The following is a 19,894-nucleotide window of genomic DNA, read 5'->3' as shown; positions in this document are numbered from 1 at the left end:
TGAGTCTCAGTTGCGGGATAATAAATTTTTAATTTAATTTTTATTTTAATTTTTAATCAATGATGATAAATTTTAAAATTAATGATGTAATTGCATTATTTTAATTCATTCATTCCGAGTTCCAGTTCCCTAAGTTTCTAAGAACTACCCCCTTGCTAAAAATTAGACTATTGGTTACATTATTAAGCTAATAATAGCTCAGTTACATTGTTAGCTTAATAATGTAACTGATCCACATACATAAAGGAACAAGAGAAAGGAATGGAAAGGAGAAGGGAATTATCATTAATGGCCACATATCCCATGCTGTGCTCTTTGCAAATGAGAACTTATTCATATAGTGCATCATAGTTTGTAAACTGATTTTATATTCATTAGGTCTTAAGTACCCTTTGTCTTATAGGACAGGTGTAAATATATTATTGTTTATTTTGTTTGTTTCTGCAATTTTATAAATAGTAAAAGTGTTACTGTTTCATGTCCTATTTGGCACCTGAGAGTTTCTGGTTCCATAACCAGAAGCTGCTACCTAGCCCTTCTAATGGATGGGAGAGATAGTTTATTCTTAGACTGTCCAGCTCTGTATTTGCTCTGAATCTCAAGCTTTTCTATCCACAAAACACTCAGGGGCTTTCAACTATTTTTCTATATATTAGATTTATTGGCACTAACTTTTTAAAAAGCGTGGGCTCGTGTGCGCAGGCGCAGTCCGCTTGTGCCCCGAGCCGCACATGCGGGGTGAAGGTAGGATGGTGGATTTGGTACCTTTTGTGGTTGCCATCGGTGGTGACAAAACCTTGCTGGTGTGGGAGCTGTGATCTGGACCCACGGCCGAGACCTTGCAAGTGAGCCGAGCCGGGGCAGAGGGAGGGGTGGAGGAAGCCGCCCCGCGCCCCAGTAACTGGGACTGCTTCGGTACCTCATCTGCCTGTGGTCTCCGCTGAGAGGAATCTTACTTCTAGAGCTGACCTGAGCAGCCAGCTCGCCCCCATAGATTTTTGAGAGATAGATCCCAACTGACGGCATCGCCTCCTAATGCTTCTCGGAGCTAAGGATTTCAGAGGGAAACTTGTTCATGAAATGAGAAGTGTTTGGAGTTGCAGGCTTACCACAGTTACCTGTGCCGAAGGGCTGGCAGAATATAAGGGAAAGGGTGGTTTGGTTTCCCGGGCGTGAAATTTCCTGCACTTACTTAGCGTGGGACCAGCCTACAGCATTCTCTGTTCACAGTCTTCTCCCACTTTGGCCTTCTGTAGTCGGTCCAAGTCTTCGCAAACGCAGCAGTGGCTGGTCCTGGGTTCTATGCCATCATTAAGTTTTATTCAGCAAGGGATGCCCACAGAGCCCAAAAGGCATGCAACCAGAAGCAGCTTTTTCACACATCTCCAGTGAAGGTGGGTCCAAATGTGGAATTCGTCGCTCTACTGGGATGAAGTGCTGAATTTAAAGCTAATTGGCCATCGGGAATTCCCTGGCGGTCCACTGGTTAGGACGCTGCACTTTCACTGCTGAGGGCCCGGGTTCAATCCCTGGTCAGGGAACTAAGATCCCGGGGGGGGGGGGGAAATGGCCAGCGTTTGTACAGCACTGTGCTGTACAGAATGCTCTCAGATGCACTGCTCCACTGATCCCCCAGTTCTCCAGTTCTTTCTTTCTTTTTTTTAGATGAAGAAACTCGAAATCAGGATGGTTAAGTGACTTACTTAAAGTTCATGACAGCAAATGTGGAAACTAGAGGCCAAATGCAAAGTTGACTGATGTTAAACCCCATGTCATTTTATGCTGCCCCTTAATTTAAGAAATCTTCACAAGAGTCTTCCTTATATTTACTTTTATGTGGATTTTAAATGTGTGAGGTTGACAAAAATTTTTTTTAATTAATTAATTAATTTTTGGCTGCATTGGGTCTTGTTGCTGCGCCCCGGCTTTCTCTAGTTGCGGTGAGTGGGGGTTGCTCTTCATTGCGGTGCGTGGGCTTCTCATCGCGACGGCTTCTCTTGTTGTGGAACACGGGTTCTAGGCATGTGGGCTTCAGTAGTTGTGGTTCACGGGCTCTAGAGCACAGGCTCAGTAGTTGTGGCACATGGGCTTAGCTGCTCTGCGGCATGTGGGATCTTCATGGACCAGGGATCGAACTCGTGTCCCCTGCATTGGAAGGCAGACTCTTAACAACTCTGCCACCAGGGAAGTCCTGAGCTTGCCAAACTTTTGTCAGATGTAACATAAAGGAGGCTTCATCATCATCATCACTCTCAAACTGCCTATTCAGAACCCCCTTCAGCTTCCAGAGGATCATTAAAATATTCTTTAATGCACTGTAGAAAACTTATTCCATATCAATATGCCATCCAATTTTACTTCCCCAGAATGAACATTTCATTATGTGCCTCCATTCAGCCACCATTCCTTTTTCAAGGACCTTTTCACTTCCTCTGAATAAGTGAGTGAGGCTTAGATTTCCCAGACCTTTCACTTTATAATTGTGTGTCTTCTCTGATTGGCTTCTTGCTCTGGCTACTTCCTACTGACCTTGCTGCTTATTCTCACCCATATTTCTTTACTCACTAATTTCACCTTTATTGAATCTGAGAACTCTCCTCAGATGTGACTCCAGGTACACTACCTCCCACTTCTGTACCCTGTTTAACACCCTCTTCAATCCTGGCTGTACTCCCTGGGATTGAAATGATTTTGTGTCAGACATTCCTTAATTTGCGGACCCTGCAACCATTTCACATAACCACTCAGATATTACAGATGATCCTGGAAAGATTATGAAACAGTTACGTGGTATCAGTTGTGAGTAATGAATTCTTTTCTTATATTGGACATTAAGACCATTGCATAAGCTTAGGTTCTGAGATTTTCACAGCATAAAGCCCATCACTAATAAAATAATGAAGAAAAATTTCTACAAGTCACTGTAGTGTTGAGAGGAAAGGACATTCGTATTAGATTTCTTTATTTAATGCAGAGCCTTAGTTTAGTACCCACACCCCCGAAATTGTTATCTACTTTAATTATGTGTTCTTTTTAAATTTTATTTATTTATTTATTTGGTTGCACCGGGTCTTAGTTGCAGCAGGCAGGCTCCTTTCGTTGTGGCTCACAGCCTCCTTAACTGTGGCGTATGAACTCTTAGTTTCAGCATGCATGTGAGACCTAGTTCCTTGACTAGGGATTGAACCCGGGCCCCCTGCATTGGGAGCATGGAGTCTTAACCACTGCAGCAGCAGGGAAGTTCCAAATCTGTGTTCTTTAACTCATTGGCAGGTATACATATTTCTTATCTTTTTTCCCCTGCATTTTTAAAAAATACAGAAAAGAGAATAACTTCTTAAAATAAAATGAAGGAAAGGCCTAATGTATCTGAGTTTTTCTCAGTAGCATGAAGGGAAATGTTTGCCAGCAAGAACTGTGGCAAGGTTATCCCAGATGTCAGCTGTCTCTACTACTCAGGAGCTCAGAGCCCTTCTGAAGCTTCATAATTGTCCAGGACAGCTCCATTATGACTCAACATACAGAGCCTAGCCTCCCATGTGACACTCAATATTTAAAAATTAGTCTTCATTTCTCCTTCCCAGCAAGTAGCTTCAGTTGGAGAAAGTAATTTCATTTTCTTATGTGCCCATTCATTCACTCAGTCACCAGACCATCACTCCTCTATTATATGCCAAGATCTATGCTTGTTTCTGGTAATAAGGAAAGAATAATATATGGTTCCTTCAAGCACTTAAGGAGTTCATAAACTAGTGACAGAGGAAGATGCACAAACAAATCAATAAAGAAGTAACAATGCTTTCACTTTATTTGTATTATTTGAATTTTATGACTATATTTATATACTACACCCTGTTCAAAGTGGAAATAGACATTTAAGAAAGAACTAGTGATGTAAAAAATCCACAGTAATATGTAAATGACTTAGGGAGTTAAGACTGGAAATATTTGCACTTTCAAAGAAGCTTGTTAATGCAGATGAACCTCTAATTCTTTTGGTTACTTTATTTACATTTATAGACGTATATGTCTTCCCTCTTCTAACAGGCATTAGTAACATGGGGAGGGGGTGCTACAGATTAAGGTCCTAATTCAGTGGCAGGCCCATCTTATCTCCTCTTCAGGTCATATTCTCAAGCAGGAGCTACAGGATGAGACAACTAAAACAGTTCACTTCCTTTGCTTACCCCCAGCCCCATAATAGGCTTCTGCTGGGCTTCTTTGGTTGCTTTCATCATCACTTTCACCACCAGAGGTCAGGGAACCTTCCGGTTAATCAGGGGCCCTGGAAATGATGCAGAAAGTACTGACTTAAAAGTAATAAATAACATTTATTTAGGGCTCACTGTGAACTCATTGCTTAAAATGTCCTACTTAATCTTCACAACCACTCTATGAAATTGGTATTGATAAATCTCAGGTATATCCAAAATAAGTCTCTATGTAGGGTTGTGATAATTTTAGGTCTTTTATGTCTTTAGGTTCATTTTGGCACTAGACATAAGACGGTTGAACATAATACACTTGCCCTAAACAGCTCCAGATGCCAAGAATTGTCAAATTACTACTTTGGTTTCCATGGGTGGTCAAAAAGGATCATCAGGGTAAACTCTGTAGATTTTCTTTGACTAACCAGACTCCTTTCAACATTGAACTCCTAGACTTTAGAGAGAAGAATAGAACAGGGCTATGGGGAGGATGTGTGAGAGGCTTCCACATGGAAGTATCTGAGCATTGGCCTGCCACCTAGAATTAGTGATAATCTCAATGACTTGGATGGTGGTGTTCATAGTTTTCTCCAGTATTTGTATGGTATATAATAAAAAATAGTTGTCCATATCTAGTCATTCATTTGCAAGTCTCACTTGCTTTTGAAGCTATAGAATACCTAAACTATTACCTGGGATTGCTGGAGTTTATTTTTTATTTATAACAACAGAATATGTTGAAGTCTAGGCTTTAATTCAAAATCCTAAGAGCTTCAGGATATTTCTAACCTTGAAGAAAGGGAAAATGAAGATATTGTGACATGACTTCCGAAGCAAAGCCTGAAGTTCTTCTGTGATTAGGGGTGGTGTTCCCCTCCCATGAGTGCAGGAGTTCTGGAGGTGGCATGGCTGAGGAACCTTTGGATAAGTTGGAGGAAGGTATGTGTGTGTGTGCCCAGGTGAGGGAGTGGGATTTCTCTTTTTTCCTTTCTTTCTGAAACTCAACTTTTCAAACATCATCACCTTTGCTAAGCAACTAAAACCCTGGGCAAAATTTTTCTGCCTGACAATATAGGTTTTTATCTTAGGCAATACCTGACACCACCATAAACTTTAGAATTTTAGAACTGACTGACTGCCAAGAAGCTTAGGAGGAGGGAAAATTAGTTAGGTTTTTTTTTGGTTAATAATTTGTGCTAAATAGTCCTTCAAATACAGATGTCTTCTGGCCTTCAGTTATCCCAAAAAAATCATTGTCTAAAGATTGAAATAGATGACTTCCGGGAAGATAGTGGAAGAGTAAGATGTGGAGATCACCTTCCTCCCCACAGATACACCAGAAATACATCTACACGTGGAACAACTCCTACAGAACACCTACTGAACACTGGCAGAAGACCTCAGACCTCCAAAAAGGCAAGAAACCTCCCCACGTACCTGGGTAGGGCAAAAGAAAAAAGAATAAACAGAGACAAAAGGATAGGGACAGGACTTGCACCAGTGGGAGGGAGCTGTGAAGGAGGAAAGGTTTCCACACACTAGGAAGCCCCTTCGTGAGCAGAGACTGCGAGTGGCAGAGCAGGGGAGCTTCGGAGCCGCAGAGCAGAGGACAGCAACAGGAGTGTGGAGGGCAAAGCGGATAGATTCCCGCATAGAGGATCGGTGCCGACTGGCACTCACCAGCCCAAGAGGCTTGTCTGCTCCCCCGCCGCAGCGAGCGGGGCTGGGAGCTGAGGCTCGGGCTTCGGTCGGAGCGCAGGGAGAGGACTGGTGTTGGCGGCGTGAACACAGCCTGAAGGGGGTTAGTGCGCCACGGCTGGCTGGGAGGGAGTCCATGGAAAAGTCTGGACCTGCCGAAGAGGCTAGAGACTTTTTCTTCGCTCTTTGTTTCCTGATGCGCGAGGAGAGGGGATTAAGAACGCTGCTTAAAGGAGTTCCAGAGGCGGGCGCGAGCCGAGGCTAAAAGCGCGGACCCCAGAGACAGACATGAGACGGTAAGGCTGCTGCTGCCGCCACCAAGAAGCCTGTGTGTGAGCACAGGTCACTATCCACACCCCCCTTCCTGGGAGCCTGTGCAGCCCGCCACTGCCAGGGTCCCATGATCCAGGAACAACTCCCCTGGGAGAATGCATGGCGTGCCTCAGGCTGGTGCAACGTCATGCCGGCCTCTGCCGCCGCAGGCTTGCCCTGCACTCCGTGACCCTCCCTACCCCCCGGCATGAGTGAGCCAGAGCCTCCGAATCAACGGCTCCTTTAACCCCATCCTGTCTGAGCAAAGAACAGACGCCCTCCGGAGATCTACACGCAGAGGCGGGGCCAAATCCAAAGCTGAGCCCCTGGGAGCTGTGACAACAAAGAAGAGAAAGGGAAATCTCTCCCAGCAGCCTCAGTAGCAGCGGATTAAAGCTCCACAATCAACTTGATGTACCCTGCATCTGTGGAACACATGAATAGACAAAGAATCATCCCAAATTAAGGAGGTGGACTTTGAGAGCAGGATTTATTATTTTTTCCCCTTTTCCTTTTTTGTGACTGTGTATGTGTATGCTTCTGTGTGAGATTTTGTCTGTATAGCTTTGCTTCCACCATTTTCCTAGGGTTCTATCCATCTGTTTTTGTTTCTTTTAAATTTTTCCTTTATAATTATTTTTTTTAAATAACTTTATTTTATTTTACTTTATCTTCATTCTTTCTTTCTTTCCTTCCCTCCTTTAGACAACGAATCATCCAAATTGAGGAGATGGACTTTGAGAGCAGGATTTATGATTTTTTTCCCCCTTTTCCTCTATTTGTGAGTGTGTATGTGTATGTTTCTGTGTGAGATTTTGTCTGTATAGCTTTGCTTCCACCATTTGTTCCAGGGTTCAATCCATCCGTTTTTTTTCCCACTTAGTAATTATTTAGTTTATTTTAATAATATTATTGTATTTTATCTTAATTTATTTTATTTATCATCTTATTTTCCATCCTTCCCTCCTTCTTTCCTTCCTTCCTTCCTCCCTCCCTCCCTCCCGCCCTCCCTCCCTCCCTTCTTTCTTTCTTTCTTTCTACTTCTACTAATTCTTTCTTTCTACTTTTTCTCCCTTTTCTTCTGAGCCGTGTGGATGAAAGGCTCTTGGTGCTCCAGCCAGGAGTTAGTGCTGTGCCTCTGAGGTGGGAGAGCCAACTTCAGGACACTGGTCCACAAGAGACCTCCCAGCTGCACATAATATCAAATGGTGAAAATCTCCCAGAGAACTCCATCTCAACACAAGCACCCAGCTTTACTCAACGACCAGCAAGCTACAGTGCTGGACATCCTATGCCAAACAACTAGCAAGACAGGAACACAACACCACCCATTAGCAGAGAGGCTGCCCAAAATCATAATAAGTCGACAGACACCCCAAAACAAACCACAAGACGTGGACCTGCCCACCAGAAAGACAAGATCCAGCCTCATCCACCAGAACACAGGCACTACTCCCCTCCACCAGGAAGCCTACACAACCCACGGAACCAACATTAGCCACTGGGGACAGACACCAAAAACAACAGGAACTACGAACCTGTAGACTGCAAAAAGGAGACCTCAAACACAGTAAGATAAGCAAAATGAGAAGACAGAAAAACACACTGCAGATGAAGGAGCAAGATAAAAACTCACCAGACCTAACAAATGAAGAGGAAATAGGCAGTCTACCTGAAAAAAAATCAGAATAATGGTAGTAAAGATGATCCAAAATCTTGGAAATAGAATAGACAAAATACAAGAAACGTTTAACAAAGACCTAAAAGAACTAAAGATGAAACAAACAACAATGAACAACACAATAAATGAAATTAAAAATTCTCTAGATGGGATCAATAACAGAATAACTGAGGCAGAAGAACGGAAAAGTGACCTGGAAGATAAAATAGTGGAAATAACTACTGGAGAGCAGAATAAAGAAAAAAGAATGAAAAGAACTGAGGACAGTCTTAGAGAGCTCTGGGACAACATTAAACACACCAACATTCGAATTATAGGGGTTCCAGAAGAAGAAGAGAAAAAGAAAGGGACTGAGAAAATATTTGAAGAGATTATAGTTGAAAACTTCCCTAATATGGGAAAGGAAATAGTTAATCAAATCCAGGAAGCACAGAGAGTCCCATACAGGATAAATCCAAGGAGAAATATGCCAAGACACATATTAATCAAACTGTCAAAAATTAAATACAAAGAAAGCATATTAAAAGCAGCAAGGGAAAAACAACAAATAACACACAAGGGAATCCCCATAAGGTTAACAGCTGATCTTTCAGCAGAAACTCTGCAAGCCAGAAGGGAGTGGCAGGATATATAGAAAGGGAAGAAGGAGAAAAACCTGCAACCAAGATTACTCTACCCAGCAAGGATCTCATTCATATTTGATGGAGAAATTAAAACCTTTACAGACAAGCAAAATCTCAAAGAGTTCAGCACCACCAAACCAGCTCCACAACAACTGCTAAAGGAACATCTCTAGGGAAGAAACACAAGAGGAGGAAAAGACCTACAATAATGAAAACAAAACAATTAATAAAATGGGAATAGGAACATACATGTCAATAATTACCTTAAATGCTCCCACCAAAAGACACAGATTGGCTGAATGGATACAAAAACAAAAGCCATATATATGCTGCCTACAAGAGACCCACTTCAGACCTAGGGACACATACAGACTGAAAGTGAGGGGATGGAAAAAGTTATTCCATGCAAATGGAAACCAAAAGAAAGCTGGAGTAGCAATTCTCATATCAGACAAAACAGACTTTAAAATAAAGACTATTAGAAGAGACAAAGAACACTACATAATGATAAAGGGATCGATCCAAGAAGATATAACAATTGTAAATATTTATGCACCCAACATAGGAGCACCTCAATACATAAGGCAAATACTAACAGCCATAAAAGGAGAAATCGACAGTAACACATTCATAGTAGGGGACTTTAACACCCCACTTTCAGCAATGGACAGATCATCCAAAATGAAAATAAATAAGGAAACACAAGCTTTAAATGATACATTAAACAAGATGGACTTAATTGATATTTATAGGACATTCCATCCAAAAACAACAGAATACACATTTTTCTCTAGTGCTCACAGAACATTCTCCAGGATAGATTATATCTTGGGTCACAAATCAAGCCTTGGTAAATTTAAGAAAATTGAAATTGTATCAAGTATCTTTTCCAAACACAACGATATGAGACTAGATATCAATTACAGGAAAAGATCTGTAGAAAATACAAACACATGGAGGCTAAACAATACACTACTTAATAACGAAGTGATCACTGAAGAAATCAAGGAGGAATTCAAAGTATAACTAGACAAAAATGACAGTGGAGACAAGACGACCCAAAATCTATGGGATGCAGCAAAAGCAGTTCTAAGAGGGAAGTTTATAGCAATACAATCCTACCTTAAGAAACATGACACATCTCGAATAAACAACCTAACCTTGCACCTAAAGCAATTAGAGAAAGAAGAAGAAAAAACCCCAAAGTTAGCAGAAGGAAAGAAATCATAAAAATCAGATCAGAAATAAATGAAAAAGACATGAAGGAAACGATAGCAAAGATCAATAAAACTAAAAGCTGGTTCTTTGAGAAGATAAACAAAATTGATAAACCATTAGCTAGACTCATCAAGGAAAAAAGGGACAAGACTCAAATCAGTAGAATTAGAAATGAAAAAGGAGAAGTAACAACTGACACTGCAGAAATACAAAAGATCATGAGAGTGTACTACAAGCAACTCTATGCCAATAAAATGGACAACCTGGAAGAAATGGACAAATTCTTAGAAATGCACAACCTGCCAAGACTGAATGAGGAAGAAATAGAAAATATGAACAGCCCAATCACAAGCACTGAAATTGAAACTGTGATTAAAAATCTTCCAACAAACAAAAGCCCAGGACCAGATGGCTTCACAGGTGAATTCTATGAAACATTTAGAGAAGAGCTAACACCTATCCTTCTCAAACTCTTCAAAAATATAGGAGAGGGAGGAACACTCCTAAACTCATTCTACGAGGCCACCATCACCCTGATACCAAAACCAGAAAAGGATGTCACAAAGAAAGAAACCTACAGGCCAATATCACTGATGAACATAGATGCAAAAATACTCAACAAAATACTAGCAAACAGAACCCAGCAGCACATTAAACGGATCATACACCATGATCAAGTGGGATTTATTCCAGGAATGCAAGGATTCTTCAATATATGCAAATCAATCAACATGATACACCATATTAACAAATTGAAGGAGAAAAACTATATGATCATCTCAATAGATGCAGAGAAAGCTTTTGACAAAATTCAACACCCATTTATGATAAAAAGCCTTCAGAAAGTAGGCATAGAGGGAACTTTCCTCAACATAATAAAGGCCATATATGACAAACACACAGGCAACATCATCCATATGGTAAAAAACTGAAAGCATTTCCACTAAGATCAGGAGAAAGACAAGGTTGCCCACTCTCAACACTGTTATTCAACATAGTTTTGGAAGTTTTAGCCACAGCAATCAGAGAAGAAAAGGAAATAAAAGGAATCCAAATTGGAAAAGAAGAAGTAAAGCTGTCATTGTTTGCAGATGACATGATACTATACATAGAGAATCCTAAAGATGCTACCAGAAAACTACTAGAGCTAATCAATGAATTTGGTAAAGTAGAAGGATACAAAATTAATGCACAGAAATCTCTGGCATTCCTATACACTAATGATGAAAAATCTGAAAGTGAAATCAAGAAAACACTCCCATTTACCATTGCAACAAAAAGAATAAAATATCTAGGAATAAACCTACCTAAGGAGACAAAAGACCTGTATGCAGAAAATTATAAGACACTGATGAAAGAAATTAAAGATGATACAAATAGATGGAGAGATATACCATGTTCTTGGATTGGAAGAATCAACATTGTGAAAATGACTCTACTACCCAAAGCAATCTACAGATTCAATGCAATCCCTATCAAACTACCAATGGCATTTTTCACAGAACTAGAACAAAAAATTTCACAATTTGTATGGAAACACAAAAGACCCAGAATAGCCAAAGCAATCTTGAGAACGAAAAATGGAGCTGGAGGAATCAGGCTCCCTGGCTTCAGACTATACTACAAAGCTACAGTAATCAAGACAGTATGGTACTGGCACAAAAACAGAAATATAGATCAATGGCACAGGATCGCAAGCCCAGAGATAAACACACGCACATATGGTCACCTTATCTTTGATAAAGGAGGCAGGAATATACAGTGGAGGAAGGACAGCCTCTTCAATAAGTGGTGCTAGAAAAACTTGACAGGTACATGTAAAAGTATGAGATTAGATCACTCCCTAACACCATACACAAAAATAAGCTCAAAATGGATTAAAGACCTAAATGTAAGGCCAGAAACTATCAAACTCTTAGAGGAAAACATAGGCAGAACACTCTATGACATAAATCACAACAAGGTCCTTTTTGACCCACCTTGTAGACAAATGGAAGTAAAAACAAAAATAAACAAATGGGACCTAATGAAACTTCAAAGCTTCTGCACAGTGAAGGAAACCATAAAGAAGACCAAAAGACAACCCTCAGAATGGGAGAAAATATTTGTAAATGAAGCAACTGACCAAGGATTAATGTCCAAAATTTATAAGCAGCTTATGCAGCTTAATAACAAAAAAACAAACAACCCAATCCAAAAATGGGCAGAAGACCTAAATAGACATTTCTCCAAAGAAGATATACAGACTGCCAACAGACACATGAAAGTATGCTCAACATCACTAATCATTAGAGAAATGCAAATCAAAGCTCCAATGAGATATCATCTCACACCAGTCAGAATGGCTGTCATCAGAAAATCTAGAAACAATAAATGCTGGAGAGGGTGTGGAGAGAAGGGAACCCTCTTGCACTGTTGGTAGGAATGTAAATTGATACAGCCACTGTGGAGAAAAGTATGGAGTTTCCTTGAAAAACTACAAATAGAAGTACCATATGACCCAGCAATCCCACTACTGGGCATATACCCTGAGAAAACCAAAATTCAAAAAAGTCATGTACCAAAATGTTCATTGCAGCTGTATTTACAATAGCCCAGAGATGGAAACAACCTAAGTGTCCATCATCGGATGAATGGATAAAGAAGATGTGGCACATATATACAATGGAATATTACTCAGCCATAAAAAGAAACGAAATTGAGCTATTTGTAATGAGGTGGATAGACCTAGAGTCTGTCATACAGAGTGAAGTAAGTCAGAAAGAGAGAGACAAATACCGTATGCTAACACATATATATGGAAGTTAAGAAAAAAGAATGTCATGAAGAACCTAGGGGTAAAACAGGAATAAAGACAGAGACTTACTAGAGAATGGACTTGAGGATATGGGGAGGGGAAAGGGTAAGCTGTGACAAAGCAAGAGAGAGGCATGGACATATATACACTACCAAACATAAGGTAGATAGCTAGTGGGAAGCAGCCTCATAGCACAGGGAGATCAGCTCTGTGCTTTGTGACCGCCTGGAGGGGTGGGATAGGGAGGGTGGGAGAGAGGAAGACGCAAGAGGGAAGAGATATGGGAACATATGTATATATATAACTGATTCATTTTTTTGTGAAGCAGAAGCTAACACACCATTGTAAAGCAATTATACTCCAATAAAAAATAATAAAAATAAAATAATGTTCCCCAAGCAAAAAAATAAATAAATAAATAAAATAAAATGATGTTAATGCTGTGGGTCCAGAGACCATACTCTGAGAACCACTGCTCTATACCATATTGCTCTCATTCCTCTTTTGGGTAAACCTGGAGACAACAAGACCAGCTTTGTTTCCAACAGCCACATCTCTTTTCAAAGATGCCAACTGAAGACACCAAATCAAGTATGTGACAGCCTGTGTTGAGTCTGAAGTTGACCTCATTGTTAGGAGTTTAAAGATACAGATACAACCCCAGTTACCACAGTGCTGACTCAAAGTGTAAGACACTTGAACTCACGTATCAGAGGGACATTCTCTGAGGCTGGCATGATCTCTGCCACCATGAGCTGAAATACAGTCACGGCCAACAGTATGGTCACTCCCAGGGAGACCTTTTCACCAGAGGCTGCTGGGAGATAAAAACTCAAGGGAGCCAGAAAAGATATGAGGACACATGGGATGAGGAGGTTGACGATATAGAAAGAGAACCGCCACTTTAGAAGGAGAGTGAATGTCACCTCCGGGTAAGGCTCAGAGCAGCAGCCATAGGAGATCACATTCTTCACAGCAGGCATGCCATGCACCTCCCACTCTACATCTTTGATGAAGTCGGAGAGGTCTCTGCTGTCCAGGGCATTGAATATATCCACCTGATTGCCATTGTAGGTCCAGGAACCAAAGGTCAGGTTGCACTGCTGATTATCAAAGGGGAAGTAGGTGACATCCACCACACAGGAGCTTTTGGTGATGGCTGGTGCATCCCAGGTGATCAGCCCATCATACCGCAGGACCACATTGGTGTTCACAGGCTCAGAAGATTCATCATCAGCCCTGGAGGTGAGAGGAGGAAAATGAGAGCTGCTCTCCAGGACAACTCACCAAACTCCTTTCCCCCGATAGCTCACCGCCCTGTGCCCATCACTTCAGTGTCTTGGCAATGGATCACCATTCCTTGTCACCCTGGCTTGAAAGTATGGAATCAACTCTAATTTGCCCTTCTTCTCCATTTCCTGTGAATAGTTAGGGCTGAGTTCTCTTGGATTCTTTCTTTAAAGCATGTCTGCTTTATGTCCCTTCCTCTCCATTCCCAGTGCCACTCTCTTGGTCCAGGTATAATGATTCAAACATCCAGACAAAAAGTAAACGAGGCTAAAATCTAACAGGGGGCTCTGCTTACCTGATTTTGTTAACTGTGGACACAAGAATATTAAAGTAACTTTTTGTTGCTGTTGGAAAAAAAATATTGAAATAAACTCTTGTGTAAATGTTCAGTCCTTTGCCTTCTATAGAAGGGCCTGAGCAGAAAAAGTAAACGTAGATCCCTAGAAAGGGGATTCCTATTGGTACTGAGCTTTCTCTTAGAATCAATGGCACTTGGGCTTAGGGTTTTAAGTCAGAGGCAGGGCTGTTAGCGAATTGAGTGGAGGAGGCTCCACCATCCACCTGAGTGGGTGATGGTTGAGGAGAGGCCAGATCATCTGCACTACCACCAAATCTATCTCACTGTATGAATCCAGCCCTTTATGCCCAGGAGAGCAGGGTCTGTAGCCGTGTAGCCTCAGCTTGTCCATTTGAAATCTGTGAGTATTATGAAAGTTGTGCCACGTTCTTGGTTTGCATTTACCATCAAGTATTATAGGAACTTTGAGAATAGATCTGAGCAGTAAAATGTGCCATGCCAGGGTATACCTACAACAGAGACATTCAACCGCACCCCAGTGTTGTGCCTGCCCTTAATCACTAAGATAATGATCTAAGAATCACAGATGCATTTTTAGTTTTAAACATATAACCTAGAAATCAGTTATTCAGATAGGCATTTTAAATTCATCTTTTTTTGTTGGATTTAGGGTCATTATCATTCCTTATGAAAAGGAAGGTAACCCAGAAGCTTGCTATTCAGAAGGCTATGACAGATGCATTCCAGAAACTGCTGATAGTAGTTTTAGGTAAGACCTTTTTGATTGTCCTTGAAGTGCTTCAGTTTCAGTGAGCAAATAAACTTATTTGAAAAGTTAATTGGATGAAAATAATGGTTATCTAAAACATTGCATATTCTTTCATTCACCAGATGTTTTCACAGCAGCAGTCTTAAATTTGTTCTTTATGGCATTTATGAGAAAAACGACAGCAAATATTATTGTCCCCAGTGTTTAGATGTAGAATGACTTGCCTCAGTTCATACAGAATGTGTTTGATCCAGTTCTTCCTCAATTGCTTGCTTATCATATAGAATAGTGTAGTGATTATAAGTCTTGGACACCTGTGTTTGAGTCCTAACTTTGTGTCTTAGATTGTTTTGTTGCTGTTGTCGCAATTTTAGTTTTTTCTAGCCAGAGACATTTGAAGGTATTTAATATCTGTAAGCTGCAATTTCTTTATCTGCAAATAGGGTTAGTAATTCAGCTTACCACCAAATGGGGGATATTGTAAGAGTAAATGAAATGATGAATGTAAAAAGCTTAGAACTATGCCTGAAACATAGTAAGCAGACAATATATATTGACTATTATTAATATTATTGTTGTTTTTTTGTTGAAGAGTTTATTAGATTATGTTTTTGGAGTCAATTTAATTTCAGCTTCCATTTCTGATATATTGGGTGAATATGATTCTTATATAATAATCGGCTACGTTTTTGTGAGCCTTGAAAGTGGTCATGCTACTGAAGAGCGTTGATTGTGTTCCCTATCGAGTTATATAGCAGTGAGAATGTCACAGGCAGTGCCCAAAGGAAACTTTATGATTAGTAGATTCCCTGAAGAGAATTGCTCACCTGCTTCACAGCCCTGCAGGCTGAGAGACTGAGAAATCCTAGCTAAGTTGTCTGAGACCTTATTTGCTTGTAAGAGTTGACCCTGGATTGGTCTTGGCCTTCCAGCCTGGGCAATCCTTCCAAGGAAGTTTGACTTCCCTGGTCATCAGGCAAAATCTCCATCAGCTGTCAAATCTGGGTAACAACCTTTAAGAACCAAACTAAATGTCTGGGTTGTTTGTTCCTAATATGCCAAGGTATTCCTTATATGTACTCAAAACTTGTTTTTAGACCAAAAAGCCTGGTGGCTCTAGCTTGCCTTGAGGAAAGCTGTATTGTTCAAAAGGTACATGGGCCAGTTGCTGCCAGTGGAGTGTTCAAATTCTCTCTGTCTCTGTCTCCAAAGCTTTGTTCATTGTATCTGGTAGAATTTTGTTCCCAAGGAGTAGGCACTTGCCTTGCTTCTAATACGAAGTATCTATTATAGTCCAGTGGTATGTATCCCAGGTTTGAACTCACTTTGACCCCCACCTCATACCTTACTATGTAATTGTATTGTGATTGAACATTTTTGTTTCCACAGCTTTAATTCCTATGTCATTATTCCTTAGTTCTTATTTCTAAGATCATAAAAGTTTTTGAAACAAAGTTGATATTTCTTATATATTTTTTCACAAATAATTATGATAAAAACTGAAGTGTCAGATGAGGGAACTTCTAGGAAAATGCTCTTATTTTCTGCTTTTAGAAATCAAAAGGATGTCTAATTATTGGGTGCTACCATTGTATACAGGAAGTTTTAGAACAAGAACATTTCTGAATTGATTCTTGTTAACTTTATTTCAGAAAATGGTAAAATAGCTGTGGAAGAGAGACCCTGTGAAGAGGTCACAGGTGCTAGAAACGAAGAGGAAGTACAGGATTTAATTCAAGTATGTGGAGATAAAAACTCAAGGGGTACACAGCCAGTGTAGCCATAATTCAAAATAACCAGCAGGATTTGGAAGACTTTGGCATGTCTACTCAGCTCTGTCATCCTTAGGATAATGTGAAACTCTGAAACTGCTTTTGAGGCAGGGAATTTCTAGGACTTTTCCAAGTCCCAAGCCTTGTCTCTGGCCCCTTATTTGAAGTTTGGAGAGCAGGATTGAGGGCCATCAGTGTACGTCTACAGTTGTGGACACAGAAGAAGACACAGGTCTTTTAGAACTCCCCTCAAATAGAATTGCAGGAATTTGGGAACAAAGTAACTATGGCCTTAAGTGTGATTATGCTACAGAGTTTAAAAACTATTCATGTCTTTCAAGTAAGGTGTATAACCCAAATCTCATAATCACATATATACCTTGTGTTAAATATTTTGCCGAAGAACCTTTCTGTAAATCAATTATATGGATGCCTCGAATTAGGGATTAAGTTTTTAATGTAATTTCTAAAAGAAAACATTAATGTAGTGCATATAATATTTTTATTAAAAAGAAGCAAAAAATGTGTTTCATGTCATTGAGAGCTTTATTTGGGGCTAGATTGCTGATTATTTAACTCACCCCAATGTTGCAAAGCTTGTTTTGAAGGGAAGAAAGTAGAGAAAGAAAAGGTGGTTGTGTTCTGAAAAATGTAGATATTTTGATAGTTTTTCCCATAAAAAATAATTATTTTAATTCAATTTAAATAAGTCAAGGAAACTTCAAACTTATCCATGTTTGGGCTTTAAGAAGTCTAGCTTCCTGTGTAATGTAGGAGGAAAGGATTCCGTATTGATACTAAAGATTTCGGAAACCTGATTATAACAACAGATCCATTCCTAAATGAGGCCAATCTTGGAATCAGTTCCATTCAGAAATTCCATTCAGTTCCATTATGTGCTAGGTACTGGAAATAAGATGAATCTACTTCTCTCTTGGAGTTTAGGTGTTAAAGGTGTACCAGACAATTAAAAAGGACTAAAATTAAATAGATTATGAAAAGGACTGTGAAGAAAGTAAACTGGGTGCGAGTTACAGTATTTCAAGAAAATTACTTAACATGCTGACTTTAACATTCTAAGTGTCTTCTCCATGTGTGCACACAGGGTAGACCTCTGAAAAGTGACACTGTAGTTTTTTCTAGATTAATGGCTCTGTTGAGACAAGGTGGGATGGGGGAAGTTTTCCCATGCTAATATAAAGGGTCATTCACTTGGTTTTAGACTCTCTTTCCCAGAATAAATTGCTCACCTGCCCCAAACCCCTCCTACGGAAGTTGTGGAGTCATCACTGATTCAGTGGTAACCCCTAATAACAGAGTGGTGAATGAATAATGAGACGTGAATACTGAGAGTTTGGAGGAAATGGCAACATTTTAGAACAATTTTAAGGTGTGTTCCCCTCCCGCCACCATAACTGGTGCTCATTTTGCAGGTCAGCTACTTTTCTTGTCAGGGAGGGAGGAAGGGAGGAAGAATGTCTCTCGGACTTCAGCTTTGAGGAGGAAGAGTTCAGATTGCCAGACTGGACTAGCACTCTTGAATTTCCCAGAATGCCACGTCCTGTGGTTTCCTTGGGAAGCTCTGCATCCTTCCGAACACCCCTCCACCCCTGGACTACTGGAGTTTGGGGTCACTCGGGCCTGCAGCCCAAATCCCGCCTCATTGTTTGTGGCCAGGGAGGGCAGGGAGGGGTTGGGAAGAGGGTCCCGGCAGGAGGTAATTGTCTCCTTTGTAAGGGGAAGGATGGCTTGCGCCCTGGGGACTCTGGGAAAAAGACCCACTCTGGTGGCGCGGATTGGATCTCCGTACAAACCTAATAACGGTGGTGTAACTAAAGATGTCATAAATAATGGGTGGGACGTTAGACGGGGGAGGCGTGCGCGGTTGCTAACGTGAGCCCTCGCGTTGGCGCTGGCATAGCGGTTCAAGCTTGGACGCAGGATGTGACTCCGGCTCCTCACTGGCCTGGGTCACTGCGCCTGGGAGCCGCCGCATGTTATGTCGCATCTGCGCCCTACGTCTCCTCCTCACATGGCAACGAGTGTGGCTTCTAGTCCAGGCAGTTCAGCCTCCGGAGTGGGCCCTGGACCCCGTGCAGGTGACACCCAACCCCCTGCGGCTGACCGAGGCTTGGTCTTCACACGCCTCAGAACCCCCTCCCAAATTGCTCCATGCCCTTACACCCCTGGTAGAAGCTGGGGGCTTTAATTACTTGGTGTCCTCGTCTCCAGTCCAGATGTTGGCCCCGCCTCATCAGGAGTTGACTGAGACTGAGTTTCCATACCCGGACACGGATTACGTTGGAGAGCTGCCTACAGATCAGTTTGCTGTTCCACATCATGATCTGAATAACTAGCAAACCCAACATCAAAAGCTCCCAGAGCCGGGTCCAGTGCTAGACTGGGATCAAAATCAGCCCTTTGTTCTGCTTTCTCGACACAAAAGTAAGACTAAACACATAGGTCTAGATCAGACTGAAGGTCACCAATCATTTGAAATACTTGTTCCAACTCTAGGTAGTAAGAGCTCAAAACCAATGAAGTTTATTGTTTCACCACCAAACCTGAAGAAAGATCTAGTTCAGCATCAACAGCTTGCCAAAGTTGTTATTTGAACTATAGGCCAATTTCATAAAAACACTCAGGGTCTAGAACAACAGTTGCCGGATGATTATTTAGATCCCAGTATGGATGCCTTTTATCCTGAGGAGAGCATACCTAGGGATTTTTGGGAGATCCCAGATGTACCTCCAGAGCCCCCTGAGGAAGCTGAAATTTCTCCATCCCAGCAGGAGACCCAAGCTCATCATCCAGAGCTCACTGAGGAGGCTGAATCTTTACCCAGCAGGAGGTCCCTGCTCAGCATCCACAGACCCCTGAGGAGGTTGAATCTTTTTTACCCCAGGCAGAGGCCCAGCCTCAGCATCCAGATCCCAATGAAGAAGTAGAACCACTTCCACTTCAGCAGGAGGCTCCATCTCAGCCTTCAGAGGCCTCTGAGGTACTAGAAACTTCAAGTCCTCAGGAGGTCCTAGCCCAGCCTTTGGAGACACTTAAGGAGTTTGTAGTTCAACCAGTAGCACATCATGGAGTAAATGAAACTCAGCAGTCAAACTTGTACAATGTAACTGTTAAACCTCTGGATCTGGCACTTACCATAACTCCACAGGTCACTAAAGAGGTTGAACCTTCTCCAGTCCAGCAGGAGGCCCCATCTCAGCCTCCAGA

The 19,894-nt window shown here is 41.3% G+C and overlaps 1 pseudogene; it reads left to right on the top strand.

The window, feature by feature from the left end:
* The first annotated feature begins 749 nt into the window (after nt 1–749).
* The window catches only part of LOC125962026 (RAD52 motif-containing protein 1-like), a 31,449-nt pseudogene continuing 12,304 nt past the window's right edge, over nt 750–19,894 (top strand).

Source organism: Orcinus orca, chromosome 19 (assembly GCF_937001465.1).
Source record: "Orcinus orca chromosome 19, mOrcOrc1.1, whole genome shotgun sequence".
Classification (NCBI taxonomy): domain Eukaryota; kingdom Metazoa; phylum Chordata; class Mammalia; order Artiodactyla; family Delphinidae; genus Orcinus; species Orcinus orca.
The sequence above is the reverse complement of the archived record's forward strand: the minus strand, read 5'-3'. Positions and strand labels throughout refer to the sequence as shown.